The 18,853-nt window shown below is 37.7% G+C and overlaps 1 non-coding gene across 1 annotated transcript; it reads left to right on the top strand.

The window, feature by feature from the left end:
* Positions 1-10,963: 10,963 nt before the first annotated feature.
* Positions 10,964-11,070, top strand: LOC111890680 (small nucleolar RNA R71). The gene has a single exon (XR_002849940.2). It is a non-coding gene; the product is annotated as a small nucleolar RNA R71 (small nucleolar RNA).
* The last annotated feature ends 7,783 nt before the right edge of the window (positions 11,071-18,853 follow it).

Below are 18,853 nucleotides of genomic sequence, written 5' to 3'. Positions count from 1 at the left end.
ACACTCTATCACTCCCAATTCTAACGGACTCAACCTTAATGGAAACACTTCGCACTCTTATCTAAAGCATCCCTCACTTGAACCTTGACCCATAAGATTTCTAAATGCATCCTAACCTTCCAACCTGAAAAGCATGCAACCACGAGTGAAAGCAAACAAATAAAAGTCCTAAAAAAAACATAATGATCCAAGTTCAAAAAAGTTCATAATCAAACACCACAAAAACATAAAAAAAAACAATCTTCAATCTTCTTCTTCCATATTTGCCCCTCCTGTGCCACTGCCTCCTTCTTGATTGTTTCCTCTCCGCATCCTCTCCTCCCAATTCATGATGTAAGGGTACCCAGGGCCGGGCCGTGGGGCGATGTTCATTTGCTGCAAAAGATACTCGATTGACGCATTGTTGTAGTTAACACCTCGCCCAATGTCATCCAAATATCTTCGATATTCCACTTGATTCCACCCATCATTCTCATCTTCCACCGGAATAACCGGTGGGTCTTCTAGAGCCTGTTCCCTCCTTTACTGAACCCTTCGTCCTGGCTCCTACGGAACAACCGCCTACATGTGGAATTGCATCAGAATCTCCAAATTTTTCCACAATTCTCGCCCTCCGATATAGTGTAGTGTTGAACGGAGGAGGAGAAATGACGGTTAGGGCCCTCGCCTCTTGTAAATCCAAGATCCCAAATGATCTCGTGAGCCTCGTTACGAACATTCCTCCATTAATTTTGGAGGTCACCTTTTCTTTGTCAACCCCGTCCGCAAGATACTTGGCTTAGCAGTAGGGAAGGTTGCAGAAGACGTCGGGAGTGAAAAGCATTGGTTTTATTACTACTTTTAAATTATGAATTTAGCACACAAAGGCAGTGAACCTGTCTTTTAGTGGTATAGTTGGATAAGTAGGGTGTCAAACTCAGGGAACGGAAATTAAACTAATAACTAATTTTAAATAAACAAGTAATAAAAGTAAAGGTTTTTCTCTAGTTTTGCAAGACTAGAAACTTAAACACACCACCTAACAAGTGATTAACTAAACAACTAAAAACAAGTAAAAATTCAGCAAATTTGATAGAAAGTTTCTGTTTAGGTCCAACCAATTCACTCCTATGGTTATTTGTGTAATAAGATGATAATTAATTGTTATTGGTTACCAACTATAGTGGTTAGATTCATGTTCATTATTACTAACCCTTAGAAAATTAATCAATTCAAGCAGTGGCCAATTGTTTAAACTAATTAACTCCCTAGTTCAATTATTTGGATTAAATAAAATTTGTAATTGGTTAATCAAGTTGGTGATTCAATTAACCTCTTGTTTGTTGGTTTCTCAAACAAGCTCACACATTAATTTACCTATTTTTTAATTAATCCTAGTTTCATGCTCATTAATCCTAGACATATGATGAAGTGTTCACATAAACATATGAGGTTAACAACTAAGAGATGTTCATGCAGCTTAATTGTCTTCCAATTAACAGAAAATAGTTATGGTTAATGCATAAGGTTCTTTAACAAACTTAATTTAATAAAATCACCAATAAACAATCAATAGAAGTAATAATCAAATCATAGGAGTAACTTGGTTTTTCCTAAATAGATACAACATGAATTTAGCTCATGATTACAGTGGAAACAAGCTTAAAAACGAATTTAATTAAGCTAGACAAGATTCAATCCTAAGATTAAGTGGAAAATATCACCTAATTCGCCTTGAGTCTTCAAAAGATCAAAGGTTAGGGTTCTTCAGGTCTCCAAAGCTAGAAAATTTCAAGGGTTGGGACCTTGTCATCATCCTTCCTCATATTGATTGTGCTGGCAATGAGGCGGTGAATGAGACGATGAATGGGCGAGCATATATGACTTTCTTGTGCAGAAGATGGAATGTACACCCGGTTGGCAATGGTATTCCACCAGGTGGAAGCAACAACTTCTTCAGGGAGATCTTTGTGGCATTGCTCCAAGAAGGTCTCGAAATCTTCATTCAACATGGCACTCTGATCATAAATGCCTATCCTCCAAGCAAGTTCCGCCATACTGCATTGTCGCAGCTCCCCTCCAAGTGAAAAAGAAATAACTTTGGGATTATAATATTCACTACCACCCTGGAATGAGATGCTAGCGAAAAATCCCCAACATAGCTCTGCAAAGACCGGCTCTTGGATCTTGAATATTTGCAACCATCCATCACAAATGATTGTAGAATCCCCCACATCACAAGCTTTCACCAAATAAGGTGTCAATTCTTCTTCCAACCCAATTTTTCCCAACCAATCCCAATTAATTTCATTGGGAAGGTGGATCTCTTTCTGCTTGAGAGCCTCCACTCTGTTCTTAGCACGGGCCTGTGAAGATTCTAAAGTTATTTGTCGAAAAGAAAGACATGGAATGTCCCCTTGGCCTCCCCCCGTGAAGTCTGCCCTCTTCTAGACATAATTTTTGCAGAATATCCTCAAGAGAACAACAACAAACAAAACCCAAAAATTTAAATCAACCAAAGCATATTTGTCTTGGCACCTACTCGCCGAGTTCATGAACTACTCGGCGAGTAGGAAGAACTTCGGGAATAGTTTCAATCGGACCATATTAGGTCAATTAGAACACCTAATTTTGCATAGGGGTTTGCTGTACTAAGTCCATTAAACACTAATCCATAAGAAATTTTGACTAAAGCTTCCTAATTCATGATAAAATCAAAACTCTAAAATTGGAGAAAACCCCCAAATCCGAGTTTAAAGCAAAATAAGAACCAAGAATCGATAAAGCTTCAATCTTTAACAAGTATTGAGAGTAAAAATCATACCTTTTCGCTTGGTGGATGGAGATTCAACGAAGAAAGAAAAAAAACTGGAGAAATGGCTTGAGAGTAGAAGTGCACGGCGAGTATGAGTGGTTTGGTGAAAATGAATAAATGAAAAAGAAACCCTAATTTACAGATTGTAAAAACCAGTGTAAATGTTCTACTCGCCGAGTATAAGTATCTGCTCGCCGAATAGAAATGCATTTTTGCGATTATCAGGGAATTCGAACAGGTACTCGCCCAGTATACGTATAAACTCGACGAGTAAAGCTTGCAGTTTGAAAAAAAAACTTAATTTTCTTAAATTTTTAAACCACCACCCCACACTCTAAGCATTGCTTGCCCTCAAGCAATCATTTTAAACATAATTCCAGAAGAAGAATGAAAATAAAACAGATCCTAAGAAATTAAAAAGAAAACAAAGGGAAAAGAAATGCAAACTCTAAACTCGGGTTGCCTCCCGGAAGCGCTTCTTTTTAAGGAGTCATTAGCTGGACTCCTTCCATTCTACGTTTCTGCCATTCCCTCCAGCAGCAGCCCTTTTTCTATGTCTTCATTTCTTGGGATTCCTTCTTCGTATCTTTTCACTCTATGTCCATTAACCTTGAAAGGGGTGCCATCTTTTGATAGTAACTCGATAGCTCCATGTGGAAACACCTTCTTCACTAGAAAAGGACCATCCCATCATGACTTTAGTTTGTCGGGGAAAAGTTTTAGTCTTGAATTAAAAAGCAACACCTTTTGTCCTTCATGAAACTCTTTAGTACCCTTGATCCTCTTGTCATTCCAACTCTTGGTTTTCTCTTTATAAATTAAAGAGCTAGTGTAGGCCTCATTTCTAAGTTCCTCAAGAGCATTCATTTGCATCAACCGGTTATTCTTAAGCTCAGCTATGTCAAAGTTGCACATTTTTAAAGCCCAAAAAGCTTTATGCTCGATTTCCACCGGTAAATGACATTGCTTTCCATAAACTAGCCTATATGGTGTAGTACCAATAGGTGTTTTGAAAGTTATTCGGAAGGACCAAAGTGCATCATCTAACTTATCCGACCACTCTTTCCGATTGCTCCCCACTGATCTCTCCAAGATTCTTTTTAAGGCTCTATTTGTCACTTCAGTTTGCCCACTTGTTTGTGGATGGTAAGATGTAGAGAATTTATGGGTTACCCCATATTTTGTTAACACCTTTTCTAATTGATCATTAGCAAAGTGAGTGCCTCGATCACTTATAAGGGCTTTAGGAACTCCAAATCTTGAAAATAACTTCTTCAAAAATCGCACCACCACCCGAGCATCATTAGTTGGTAAAGCTTGTGCCTCCGCCCACTTGGATACATAATCTACCGCCACCAATATATATTTGTTGCCTTTTGACATGGGAAATGGTCCCATAAAATCGATCCCCCATACGTCAAATACTTCGCACACTTGAATACTATGTTTTAGCATTTCGTTTCGGGATGAAATGTTTCCCGCTCTTTGGCATGCATCACATTCTTTGACATATTGGACAACATCTTTAAAAATTGTGGGCCAATAAAACCCAATGTCAAATATCTTCTTAGCAGTGTAGTGTGCTCCATGATGTCCACCGGTGGGCCCGCTATGACAATGCTCCATAATTTGTCGACTTTCATTTTCGAATACACATCTTCAAATGATCCCATCCGCGCAACTTCGAAAAAGATATGGCTCATCCCAAAAGTAGGATTTTATTTCTGAAAAGTATTTCTTCTTGTTGGGATTAAAACCCTAATTGTGATTTGATGAACAAGATGCGGAAAATAAGAACAAACACAAATATGAAGATTATGTCAAATGATCACTCGATTTATTGAAAACAAGAGGAATAAATTACACTTTCAACATAGACTAAAGAATCTAACACTACATAAGAAACCTCACGTGGCGGCTACATTTTGCCTCACTCTTAACCCTAATAATGAATAATACATGACTATTTATAGGGAAAAGATAAGTCTTGGGCTTTTAACCTACACTTCATCAAGGGGCCCATTGCCATCATCCATGGAGTGCTTTGAAACCCTACAATCTCCCCCTCAAAGTATGGAATGGATGACAATGCTTTAACTTCCAAAACAAGCATCTAGCGAATAAAAAGATCTTGCAACGAGGAATAGATGAAGCAATCCACGAATCTTGATTCTTCAATAGTCTTCAACCACGGGCTCTAGGATATATAAATCAAGAACTGAAGTAATGTCTTTAAACTTCATTTTCGAATGTAATCCCAAAAAAATCTTCATGAAAACCAAGCCTGCCATAAAACCCATTTCAAAACAAAGAAACCGAATCACTTCTTGTCCTTGAAGAGCTCCCCCCTCCAAGTCACAATGATCTTCAAATAAGATAATGATATAATCCATCAAAAAATATCATGTAACAACCCAAACTTTAAGATTCATAATGTCGCTTGATCGAGAAAATACTAGAAGTCGGAGATATAACAAGTCCTTAGCAGAGCTCGATAAAGAACTTCCGCTGTAGAGGATACTTCTCTGTAAAAGCTTTAGCAGAGCTCGATGAAGAACTTCCACTGTAAAAGCTACCTTCATAATTCTACCATAAGCTTTATAAAAAATCTTCAACTTTGAAAAGTCACAAATCCAATTTCGAATGGCCATACCAAATTCTCCCCCGATTTATAATAAAAAAAACATGATTATAAAGCCTTCAAATGGTCATGAGAATGATCTTGAATGGATAAAAAATTATTGTGCTCCCCCGTGACAAAATGATATACACAATGAAGTATAAAATCCGAAAAAGTCATGAAAATTTAACGTTATCACGAAAAATGACTTTCCGAACCGCCAAGACTTGATGGAATCTTTAATTTTCTGTTCACGAAAAAAAATATGTACATTAAAAAATCCAAAACTGTTCACCGGCCCTCAAAGTAGTAAACTTTTCTGAATATTGGGCCGAAACTGTCACTTTCCAGAAACACAGGGGCTGAAATTGTAATCATGCACCAATAAACCCCTTTAATTGTAACAATTTTTGGAAATGGACCAAAATTTCCAAGTTGTGAAAATAACAGGGATCAGAAGTGTCAAATCATTGAAGTTTCAGGGAACAAAAACGTAACTTAAATCATCTTTCCCAATTTTAACGTCTGATACATCTCGTTTTTGTATTGTGAAGAACACAAATCCAAACAACTGCGAATCAATATTAACAAACGACCGTGAAAGAGAAGTGCAAATCCGAGAATTTCAATACCGAACGTTCGCAGGTAAGGACTTTTCAAACCAATTTTGACTTTTTCAATTTTGACTTGCAAGAACAACATCTCAATCATTCCGATTGAGTTTTAATTCTGATTTCATTTGTTCCAAATGGCACAGTTCCGATTGCGAATTCGAATTTCATCCGTTCTGATTGTATTAAGCTCTGATCTGAGACCTATATGGCGATTGTGAACAGGAATAACCATTTCGATTTGACTATAATTCTAAACAAAGACCAAGAACATATATTGTTTCTGATTCCGAGAGGTAATTCCAAAATGTCGAATACTTCTTCTTTGATTGCAACATCCTGATTTCAACTGATTTTGAATTTTGACTTTTCTAGATTGACCAACTAAATCGAGATACAAATTGTTCATCTATTCATCATCTGTTCATTATAAGACTCCGAGATTTGTATTTAACAAACACCCAATCTATACTCCAAAGATCGATTTCTTTCTCAAATCACCAATAATTTTCAAAGAGTGTAAAATATTAAATTGACTATAGGAATAAGGAAACCGAAGAAAAATGTGATCTTGGACTAAAACAAACAGAAATCGATTGAGTTTTGGTACATCAACAAGCAATAACCCCAAACAAACCATCGATTATTAGTTTTTGACAAATAAGGAAAACCAAACCGGATGAATGAAGACACAGAAAAGCGACGCAAACAGGAGCACTAGATATCATATTAAGGCTAAAGAGATGGATCATGAACAGTGAAAGATTGGGCCAGATAAAAAAGAATGGATTCGTAATTGACAGTGGATTGAATTAATAAATTGAACGAATCATAAATACAATCAGAAAACGAATCGGATTAACAGAAAATTACCTTGATGAAGAACAGTAGATGAACATAAATTTTCATGAATAGTTGCTTGAACAGAATTTTGATTCCAAGATGCCAAAACACCAATAATCTTCAATAACTTGTGTAGAAAATCATCAAACCAAGAACCGATACTTCAAAAATCAACAGATCTTCAAAGACCCGCTCTAATACCACTTGTTGGGATTAAAACCCTAATTGTGATTTGATGAACAAGATGCGGAAAATAAGAACAAACACAAATATGAAGATTATGTCGAATGATCACTCGATTTATTGAAAACAGGAGGAATAAATTACACTTTCAACATAGACTAAAGAATCTAACACTACATAAGAAACCTCACGTGGCGGCTACATTTTGCCTCACTCTTAACCCTAATAATGAATAATACATGACTATTTATAGGGAAAAGACAAGTCTTGGGCTTTTAACCTACACTTCATCAAGGGGCCCATTGCCATCATCCATGGAGTGCTTTGAAACCCTACACTTCTTTTGTTGATGAGTAAGATCTTTTGGGATGTACTTGCTAGCTAAGTAATTAGCTATGTCCGCGAACCATGGCTCCGTGGTCACCATAATGTACTCGTCCGAAAAGTCTTCTCCAACTTTATCTTCCACCAATGCCTCCAATTGCGGGTTTTCTAGCCTTGACAAGTGGTCGGCTGCTACATTCTCCATTCTTTTCTTATCGCGTATCTCGATGTCAAATTCATGTAGAAGTAGAACCCAACGTATCAATCTTGGCTTGGCATCCTGCTTGGCAAACAAATACTTGATAGCAGAGTGGTTAGTAAAAATAGTGGTTTTAGATAAAACTAGATAAGGGCGGAATTTATCAAAGGCATACACCACAACTAGTAGTTCTTTTTCGGTGGTGGTGTAATTATCTTGGGCCGAATTTAAAGTTTTACTTGAATAACAAATGGGTCGAAAGTGCTTATCAACCCCTTGACCAATGATAGCTCCTAATGCAAAGTCACTAGCATCACACATTATTTCAAATGGTAAATCCCAATTCGGGGCAATAATGATCAGGGCATTAGTTAAATTTTCTTTCAAAAATTCAAATGCCTCTAAACACTCTTTAGTAAAATTAAATGGTGCATCTTTTAAAAGCAATTGTGTTAGAGGTCTAGCTATTTTAGAAAAATCTTTTATACAACGCCGGTAAAAACCCGCGTGTCCTAGAAAACTTCTAATACCCTTCACATTAGTTGGTGGGGGTAATTTGGCAGTTGTGTCTATCTTTGCCCGATCCACTTCAATTCCCGATTTGGAAACCTTGTGGCCTAAAACTATACCCTCCTTAACCATAAAGTGACATTTTTCCCAATTAAGGACTAAGTCGGTTTTTTCACACCTAGCAAGCATTAAATCAAGATTAGTGAGACAATCATGGAAGGAAGATCCAAAAACAGAAAAATCATCCATAAAGACTTCCATGAATTTTTCACCATGTCGTGGAATATGGCTGTCATGCACCTTTGAAATGTCGCGGGTGCATTGCATAACCGAAAGGGCATGCGACGATAGGCAAAAGTTCCACTTGGGCAAGTGAAATTGGTCTTTTCTTGGTCCATTGGGTCTATGGGTATTTGGAAATAACCTGAAAATCCGTCTAAGAAACAATAATAACTATGGCCCGATAATCTTTCTAGCATTTGATCAATAAAAGGTAAGGGAAAATGGTCTTTACGAGTGGCATCGATTAGCTTTTGATAATCGATGCACACTCTCCAACCGGCTACCGTTCGTGTCGGAATAATCTCGTTCTTCTCGTTGGTTATGAACGTCATCCCTCCCTTCTTGGGCACCACTTGGACAGGACTCACCCACGGACTGTCGGAAATAGAATAAATGATCCCTGCATCTAAGAGCTTGACTACTTCCTTCTTGACCATTTCTTGCATGCTTGGGTTCAATCTTCTTTGGTGTTGCACAACCGGCTTTGCTTCTTCCTCCAGGTTAATCTTGTGAGAACAGTAAGAGGGACTTATTCCCTTGATATCGGTAATGCTCCATGCAATGGCCCGCTTTCGCTTCTTCAAGAGTTGAACTAATTCTTCTTTTTCATATTCGGAGAGGTCAGAAGCTATTATAACTTGTTTTTGTTGACCATCTTCAAGAAAGGCATACTCCAAGTGATCTGGTAGTTCTTTGAGCTCTATTTTCGCGTTCTGCCTATTATACTCGCCGAGTGCAGGTAAGGGACTCGGCGAGTCTTCTGCAGAATTTACGAATTCTTTGGTTTCTTCAAATGGACTCGGCGAGTAGCTTGCTCATAATTTTTCACTAACTCTTCATACTCAGCTTCTTCCAGCAGTCTCTCGATTTCCAGTAAGTCTTTTTCAGCATCAAATTCTTCATCAAAGATGGTGGTGGACTTGTTTGGATCTTCATTATCGCATTCCTTCATCAATTCATCAAACATGTCAATCGAGAACGTCGTGTCATAACTATTCCTTGCATGCTTCATAGCTTGATCAACCCCGAAAGTGACTGAATCATCCCCCACCCGTAGAGTAAGCTTCGAGTCTCTCATGTCCACTATAGCACCTGCCGTGTTAAGGAAAGGTCTTCCAAGGATGATTGGAACTTGAGGATCCGCTTCCATGTCTAGACTTATAAAATCCACGGGAAATACGAATTTATCTACCTTCACCCATAGATCTTCACATATTCCTCTTGGAAATGTGATTGTTTTATTTGCTAAGTGTATTGCCATTTGAATTGGCCTTGGTTCCGGGAGATCCAATTTCTTGAAAAATGAATAAGGCATGAGATTCACACTTGCTCCCTAATCAGCCAAAGCATGAATGGTGGCCAAAATCCCAAATTGGCAAGGCAAAGTTAAGCTTCCCGGGTCACCCTTCTTCTCTTGGTAGCTTGTTTAACATGGCAGCTGAGCAATTCTCATTAAGAAATACTTCCTTCACTTCCTCCATCTTCCTTCTATTAGTTAGAAGCTCTTTGAGAAACTTGGCGTATTTTGGCATTTGGGCAACTGCTTCTATGAATGGTATGTTGATTTGAAGAGCTTTTATATGATCTAGGAACTTCTGGTAGTCTTCTTCATTCTTTTCTTCTTAGCTCGGGCTGGATATGGCATTGGAGGCTGAAAGGGATTTTCAGGAATCTGATTTTTTGGAATGGTTACTGGACTCGTCGAGTCCATATTCTGGACTCAGCGAGTAGCTTCTGTGTCATGCAGATTTTTATTTTGGCTCAGTATTTCTGTAGCCTCCTTTTGTGATTGTTTGGGCTCTTCATTCTGAATGGGTGCCAGAGGAGTAATTATCTTCCCACTTCTTGTTGTCACGACATTTATGTGCGCGCCTCGTGGGTTGTTTTCAGTTTTACTAGGAAGTTCTCCTAGTGATCTTTAAGTAATTTGTTGAGCAAGTTGCCCCAGCTGTGTCTCTATGTTATGGATAGATGCTTGCTGATTCCTAAGCATTGTTCTTGTCTCTTGTATTGTAGCATCATGGTCATTGTGTCTCTTTTCTGAAGCAGCTACAAACTTGGTAAGCATCTCCTCCAAACTTGGTTTCCTTTCTTGTGTCGGCTCCTCCTTTTGGTAAAAACCTCTTCATTTGTGTTTAAACTTCTCCTCCTTAGCCCTCTTGTACTCCTCATAAGGAAGCCACTCCTTCTTGGGTTTCCGCCAATCTTCATCATATCGGTCACCACTTGAGTAGCACACTTGCACCTTCTTATTTCCATTCTCATCTAAGTCACAATCTCTAGTATGATGAGGCCCATTGCAGTTCTCACAACCCACCCGAATAGCATGTATCGTTTGATCCATTTTATCCATCCTCCTATCCATGATTTTCAACATAGCCATAAATGCTGACAAATCTTCTGAAGCTGCATAAGCTGATCCCCTTGTCACATCATTCCTTGGATTGTGGTATTCTCTAGAATGCTTAGAGAATTCATCAATTAGTTGCTTTATCACCGGGGGTGCTTTCTTCGTGAGTGGACCTTGTGAGTCAAGTAATTTCCTTGTTGTAACATTCACTCCATCATAGAAAATGGAGACCTCTTGTTGACTATTAAGGTCATGATGTGGGCAATTCCTTAGTAAACTCTTATACCTCTCCCAAGCTTCATAAAGTGACTCTCCAGCTTGTTGTTCAAAGTTGGCTATGGCTTTCTTTAACTTAGATATCTTGGAGGGTGGGCAGAATTGATCTATAAATTCTTCTTTCATCTTGGCCCATCTAGTGTTGGATCCGGGGGGAAGTGACTTGAGCCAATCCTTTGCAGCACCCTTCACTGTAACCGGAAGCATGCGAAGTAGTTGAGTTTCGCGAGGCACGTTTGGAACATTCAAATAATCAGCTACATCATTGACTTCATCCAAGTGCTTGTAAGCATCTTCGTGGTCTTTTCCGTAGAAGGGGATCTCCTTGAGTAGAGCAAGAATGTGACCCTTAAGCTCAAAAGTAGCAGTTGCGGGAATTGCGGGTTGCACAAGTCCCGGCCCGGTATTATCACGTATCCTTTTCTTCCATTCCCCCATGGGGACTTCATCGATGTTAGCCATGAGAATAGCTAATTCATTGTCGGAATCGGAATCGTGCCCGAATGTAGGTTCTTCTTCTCCTTCGGTTTCGTACTCGGTGTCTTCTTTCATTGGGTCTTCGCTTGCTAAAGAGGCGTTGGATGCTCCTGATTTGCAGCTCTTCTTTTTCCCAAAGACCGTCTTCAAGTTAGACAAATGCGACTTCTTAGGTGTATTCGAGCTTTCCACGTCTTTGCCTTTGTTCTTCCTTAATGTGGATTCCGGGTCTTCAAAAGGGGGCACTAGTGGACTGCTAGATCCTCTAGTCATGAAAAGCCTGTAACAAAACAAGACAAACGCGTAAAAAGAACAAAAGACGAAACAGAATGAAAATAAAAACTAATTGCCAAATAGCAGGGTACTCGCCGAGTAGGTGCGAGTGCACTCGGCGAGTAGCCTGTCTCAAAAAAATTGAAAACTAAATAAAAACTTCTAAAAACTTCTAAATTCTAAAACCTAACCTACTTACTGAATTACTAAAAATTAACTTTGTGCAAGAAAAACTCACACAAAGGATCGATAAAATTAGGAATTAGATTTAATTTTTGAACCGTTCCCCGGCAACGGCGCCAAAAACTTGATGGGTGTGAAATGCACTGGTTTTATTCCTACTTTTAAATTATAAATTTAGCACACAAAGGCAGTGAACCTGTCTTTTAATGGTATAGTTGGATAAGTAGGGTGTCGAACTCAGGGAATGGAAATTAAACTAATAACTAATTCTAACTAAACAAGTAATAAAAGTAAAGGTTTTTCTCTAGTTTTACAAGACTAGAAACTTAAACACACCAGCTAACAAGTGATTAACTAAACAACTAACAACAAGTAAAAATTCACCAAATTTGATAGAAAGTTTATTTTTAGGTCCAACCAATTCACTCCTATGGTTATTTGTATAATAAGATGATAATTAATTGTTATTGGTTACGAACTATAGTGGTTAGATTCATGTTCACTATTACTAACCCTTAGAAAATTAATCAATTCAAGCAGTGGCCAATTGTTTAAACTAATTAACTCCCTAGTTCAATTAGTTGGATTAAATAAAATTTGTAATTGGTTAATCAAGTTAGTGATTCAATTAACCTCTTGTTTGTTGGTTTCTCAAACAAGCTCACACATTAATTTACCTATTTTTTAATTAATCCTAGTTTCATGCTCATTAATCCTAGACATATGATGAAGTGTTCACATAAACATATGAGGTTAACAACTAAGAGATGTTCATGCAGCTTAATTGTCTTCCAATTAACAGAAAATAGTTATGGTTAATGCATAAGGTTCTTTAACAAACTTAATTTAATAAAATCACCAGTAAACAATCAATAAAAGTAATAATCAAACCATAGGAGTAACTTGGTTTTTCCTAAACAGAAACTACACGAATTTAGCTCATGATTACAGTTGAAACAAGCTCAAACACGAATTTAACTAAGTTAGACATGATTCAATCCTAAGATTAAGTGGAAAATATAACCTAATTCGCCTTGAGTCTTCAAAAGATCAAAGGTTAGGGTTCTTCAGGTCTCCAAAGGGTTCTTCAATCGCAGGTGTATCTCCTAAAAGCCAGGAAAAAAGTCCCCAATTCGGATTAAGATCCAATATTTATATTTATCACAAAACAGGGGCAACTCGGCGAGTAGGTCCCCCAACAAAACAGGGGCAACTCGGCGAGTAGGTCCCCCAACTCGTTGAGTAGACGTGTAAAATCCGTGTACGGCAAGGATTCTTGACTTTTCTTCGGGAACATTCTCCGGAACTTGCCGAGTTGCTTCGTGGACTCGCCGAGTTGAATTGGATGTCTTCCTTTTTCTTCATTCTTTGGTCTCTAATTGCTTCTCCTTATTCCTTTTCACTTCCAAGCATGTCTTATGGACTGAAAACACAATTTAAGCATTATTAAGTACCTTTTGTCCACATTATGCACATAATTAGCTAAAAATGAATAAAAATATATTCTAAACATATGGCTAACTATGCAAATATCAGTCATGATCTCCCATGATCCCTTGGTTCTTTCGCTAAGGAAACTGCACTTTCACTATGACATAAAATTTCCATAGGCTCTTTTATAGCTGGTACAACTCCAAGGTCTCCAATGAAGTTCTTTAGCCATATTGCCTCCTTTGCTGCCTCGCTTGCTACGATATACTCTGATTCGCAAGTTGAATCAGCCACTGTCTCCTGCTTGGAACTTTTCCAAGTAACTGCTCCTCCGTTTAAGGTAAAGACCCAGCCTAACTGAGAGCGGAAATTATCCCTATCATTCTGGAAGCTAGCATCACCATACCCTACAACTCTCAAGTCATCACTCCCACCGAGGGTAAGGACCCAGTCCTTAGTCCTCCGAAGGTAGTTGAGAATGTTCTTTACCGTAGTCCAGTGAGCCTTTCCAAGATTCCCCTGATATCTGCTAACAATGCTCAAAGCAAAGGCTACATCAGGACGAGTACAAGTCATAGCATACATGATCGAGCCTACAATGGAAGCATAAGGTACTCGACTCATTTCTGCTATCTCAGCCTTGGTACTCGGGCTCTGAGTCTTACTCAATTTGGTGTTACTCTAGATGGGTAACTCTCTTTTCTTGGAGTCTTGCATGTTGAACCTCTTCAACACCTTATCCAAGTAGGTACTCAGACAAAGTCCAATTAGTCTTTTACTCCGGTCTCTCAGAATCCTTATCCCTAGAATATAGGCAGCTTCTCCTAGGTCTTTCATAGTGAAACATTTCCCAAGCCAGGACTTCACTTCCTGCAAGGTTGGGATGTCATTTCCTATGAGTAGTATGCCATCCACATATAATAATAAAAAGCTAACTATACTCCCACTAGCCTTGACATATACACAAGATTCATCTTCACTCCTCGAAAAGACAAACTCTTTGACTTTCTCATCGAAACAAAGATTCCATCTACGAGGTGCTTGTTTCAATCCATAGATGGATTTCTCAAGCTTACACACTCTATTAGGGTATTCTGTACAGACAAAGCCCTCTGGCTGACACATGTAAACATCTTCAGCCAAACTTCCATTAAGGAAGGTGGTTTTGACATCCATTTGCTATATTTCATAATCATGAAATGCAGCAATAGCTAACAGGACCCTAATGGACTTAATCTTTGCTACTGGTGAAAAGGTCTCATCATAATCAACTCCCGGAGTTTGAGAAAAACCCTTTGCAACCAGTCGTGCCTTATACGTGGGTACATTACCATCCATTTCGGTCTTCTTCTTGAAGATCCATTTGCACCCAACTGTCTTACGACCTGGTACATTATCAACCAAGTTCCAAACTTCATTGTCATTCATACATGGACTGTATCTCGCTGTCTATTGCCTCATTCCATTTAGTAGACTCAGGGCCTGCCATGGCTTCCACATAGTTATTAGGTTCATCCAGACTTACCAGTGTCTCATCATTGATAAGTGTCTCACCTTCCGCAGTAATATGGAAACCATAGTAACGCTCAAGTGCATTCCTAACTCTCTTGGAATGCCTCAGAGGTACAAACTCGTCAATTGGATCAACAGGAGTTTCCTCCTCAGGTTGACTGCTAGGATTTGAAGTTCCTTCACCACTTGACTCTTGAATTTCTTCGAGGTCAATTTTCCTCCCACTGTTTCCTTGGCTTATTAACTCTCTCTCTCGAAAGAGGCCCCGCCTTGCTACAAAGACCGTATTCTCACTGGGTCTGTAGAAGAGGTAACCAAAGGATTTATGTGGGTAGCCGATGAAAATACACCTCTCACTTCGAGGTTTGAGCTTATCGTGAGTCTCACGCCTCACGAAAGCCTCACAACCCCAAATGTTGATGTGGTATAGATTAGGATCTTTTGCAGTCCACATCTCATGAGGTGTTTTGGCAACTTTCTTTGTAGGGACTAGATTAAGGATATGGGCGACAGTCATTAAGGCATACCCCCAGAATGAGATTGGTAGCGAAGCTCGACTCATCATGGAACAAACCATATCCAACAAGGTTCGATTACGCCTCACATCGACACCATTCAACTGTGGTGTCCTGGGAGGTGTCAATTGTGAGACAATCCTACATTCCTTAAGATAGTCGAGGAACTCTGTACTAAGATACTCACCACCACGATCGGATCGAAGCATCTTAATGTTCCTGCCGAATTGATTCTCGACTTCTTGTTTAAAATCTTTAAACCTTTAAAAAGTCTCTGACTTATGCTTGATTAAGTAGACATATCCATATCTTCTATAATCATCTATAAAAGTCACATAATAATGATTAGCATCCCTTGTGGCAGTTTTGAAGGGTCCACACACATCTGTGTGCACCAGATCCAACAAACCATCACCCCTTGCACAAGAACCAGTAAAGGGTGACTTTTGTCATTTTTCCAAGTAAGCATGATTCATAACTATCATCTTACTTTAGGTCAAATGACTCCAAGACTCCATCTTTTTGGAGTTGGCCTATGCGTTTCTTGCTTACATGTCCAAGACGACAATGACTTAATGATGCTTAATCCAAGTTATTATTATTAGAAGAATCAATACACAACACATTATTTCCTAGGTTATCTACAACAGACATAGCTTCATACACATCATCACAAGGTAATGCTTTAAAATAAAGAACATTATTAAAGAAAGCATTTATTCCACCAACTTCATTATTAAAAGAAAAGGTAAACCCTTGTTTGTACAAAGCATGAAAAGAAATAATATTTCTTGTTGTTTCAAGCGAGTAACAACATTTATTCAAATCTAATGTAAACCCACTACTTAGCAACAAAGAATAAACTCCAATCTTGGTGACAGGTGAAGCTTTCCTATTCCACATTATCAAGTTTATCTTTCCATGCTCCACATTCTCACTTCTTCTTAGTCCATGCAAACCAGAACATATGTGAATTCCACATCCTGTATCAAGCACCCCAAGAGTTAGAATAGGGTGAGTTATTAGACAATATTGTGTAAATACCTGCATGGGTGGGTTTCACTTTCGCATCCTTTATGTCTTTCTGGTACTTTGGGTAGTTCTGCTTCCAATGCGACTTTTCATGGCAATAGAAGCATTCAGCCTCTTTTGGGTCAGAAGAAGGAGTAACGAAACCTTTGTTGGTTCCACTTGAAGAGGATCCATCAAGGGTCTTACCCTTGATACCCTTCAAAGGGTTCTTCCTCTTTTTCCCTCTACCTTTCCCGATTTCCAGGACAGGGACGAAGTTTGGAATAACAAAATATTTGAAGGTAGGTAAATGACGATTTACCAATTTCCACCATGAAAAACGAAATTTAACATTAGGTTTTAAATAAATTGAAACTCCTAGATCTTTTGAGATTCATTGAACTATTCAATGGCATGTTTAAATCTCGATTGTGCCCTTTAAGTTTGTGACTGGATGCCGAGGATCACAAACAAGGAGTGAAAAACTATACAAATTAACTTGGTACACTTAATATTACAACCACCTAATCAATGAGTCGGTTAATCACACAGGCTCCATTGATCTATGATTAACATCAAGCTACCCTTTTCCAAACATTTTCAGTCCCAGATTAGTGTTTCGATTAACCACATACGCTCCACTAACAACTTAACAAGGTGCAAAGTGAAATTTCATAGGTTGGCACCAAATTCACATTTTTCTAAAGTAACTAAGATTGGGAATTTAATAAAGTTTAGTTGCTTTATATTTATCATTATACTTTTAATGAAGGGAGAATTAATGTCCTTTCCTACTGTTCAGCTAACGACCCTCCACTAGTCAAGGAAGCGATATGTGAGAGTGGACACCCATTAAATTGTCATTTTATAGGTAGTAACCTTATATCCCCTTATAGACCGGCTTCGTGAATGAGGCCTACTAACGGTAAGATTGACTTACTCTTATACATACATACATATATATATATATATATATATATATATATATATATATATATTAAACCTATAATATTATAATAGTATAAGGGTTGAGTTTTAAACTTTTATAATTCTCAGGGTTGGAATTAAAGTATACATGGGGGGGGGGGTAACTTTACAAATTCCAAAATTTGAGGGCAAGTTTTGAACAATTCAAAAACTCTTGGTTTCCATAACTTATGAGTTTAATATGGTTTTTATGGAAGACTTTTCAAGTTCCATAACTTGAGGACAAGTTATGGAAGACATAAAATTGTTTTATGATGACATTAAAAATAAGACCTTTCATTTTTTTCATAACCTATGAATCTTAATGAACTTTTAAAAGAAAAAAACCCTTCGTTTTTCATAACTTGAGGACAAGTTATGGAGTTCATAAAAAACATTAAGATCAAATATTCCAATTAACACAATAATCAAATAATTTTTCCATGACCTAGATTAAACTCATAATAACAAGATAATTCATATCAACTGTTTACAATAAATTAGTCTATTACATAAACTAATAAAATCTTGAAACTATGACAATTATCTTTTATTTGGATGAGGATAATTATTTTCACAACATAAAATTGAATTTTTATCAAGAAAACATTTTATAGTAATTATCCAAATCCAAATTAAGCCAAGAAATCTAAAAATCTGCCAGACCCATCACCACCTCGTGGTGAACAGGCAAAATCCAAAAAAAACGATTTTTTCAAGCTTTGAAAACAAGTAGCATCAAGTATGATGGAAAACAACCCTAGGCTCTGATACCACTTTGGGTTTTACTATACTACAACATCCTATGGTGCACATACAACCTTAAGAGCTTTGGATCTATGTTTTCTCTAATTATACATGCATATGGTTCCCAAAGCTTTAAGCCTACAACTAGAATACAAATAACATATGTATAATAAGACAAGTTTTAGACATACCTCTTGATGTTGTTGATGTTTCTAGGAAGACTTTGGAATTTAAGAACTTAGTGCCCCAAGTGTTACACCTCAAATGGAATCACAACTCACCTAGGATAAAGGTGACTCTTGAGAGAGACTATCCATGCACCAAAAAACACCTCCATGAACTCCAAGAACTAGAAGTATGGCGTATTTAGGTTATAGAGCTTATATTTATATGTAGGATTCCAAGAGTCATGGATATAACCCAAATCCATATCTATGGGTTTTATGATACATGGTTCATGTGACCCAACTCTTTATGTATCCATACATAAAGTTAGTCCAATAAGGATCATAAGCCCAACACATATAAATATAACCAATTACCATAATTAGTTCCCATAGATTTAATTAGTTTCTTTTGATCACTAAATTAATTCCAAACTAATTCTTGATCACAACTAATTAAATCATACGATTTCATATTAATATATTCGAACTTATAATATATTAATAAATCATATATAACCATGCTACTCTCAGGTAGAGTACATATCAATAATAATTATAGGCTTAGACATCTAATCTAAC

Source organism: Lactuca sativa, chromosome 5, assembly GCF_002870075.4.
Source record: "Lactuca sativa cultivar Salinas chromosome 5, Lsat_Salinas_v11, whole genome shotgun sequence".
Taxonomy (NCBI): domain Eukaryota; kingdom Viridiplantae; phylum Streptophyta; class Magnoliopsida; order Asterales; family Asteraceae; genus Lactuca; species Lactuca sativa.
Note: the sequence above shows the minus strand (reverse complement) of the source record. Positions and strands in the feature narration are given on the sequence as shown.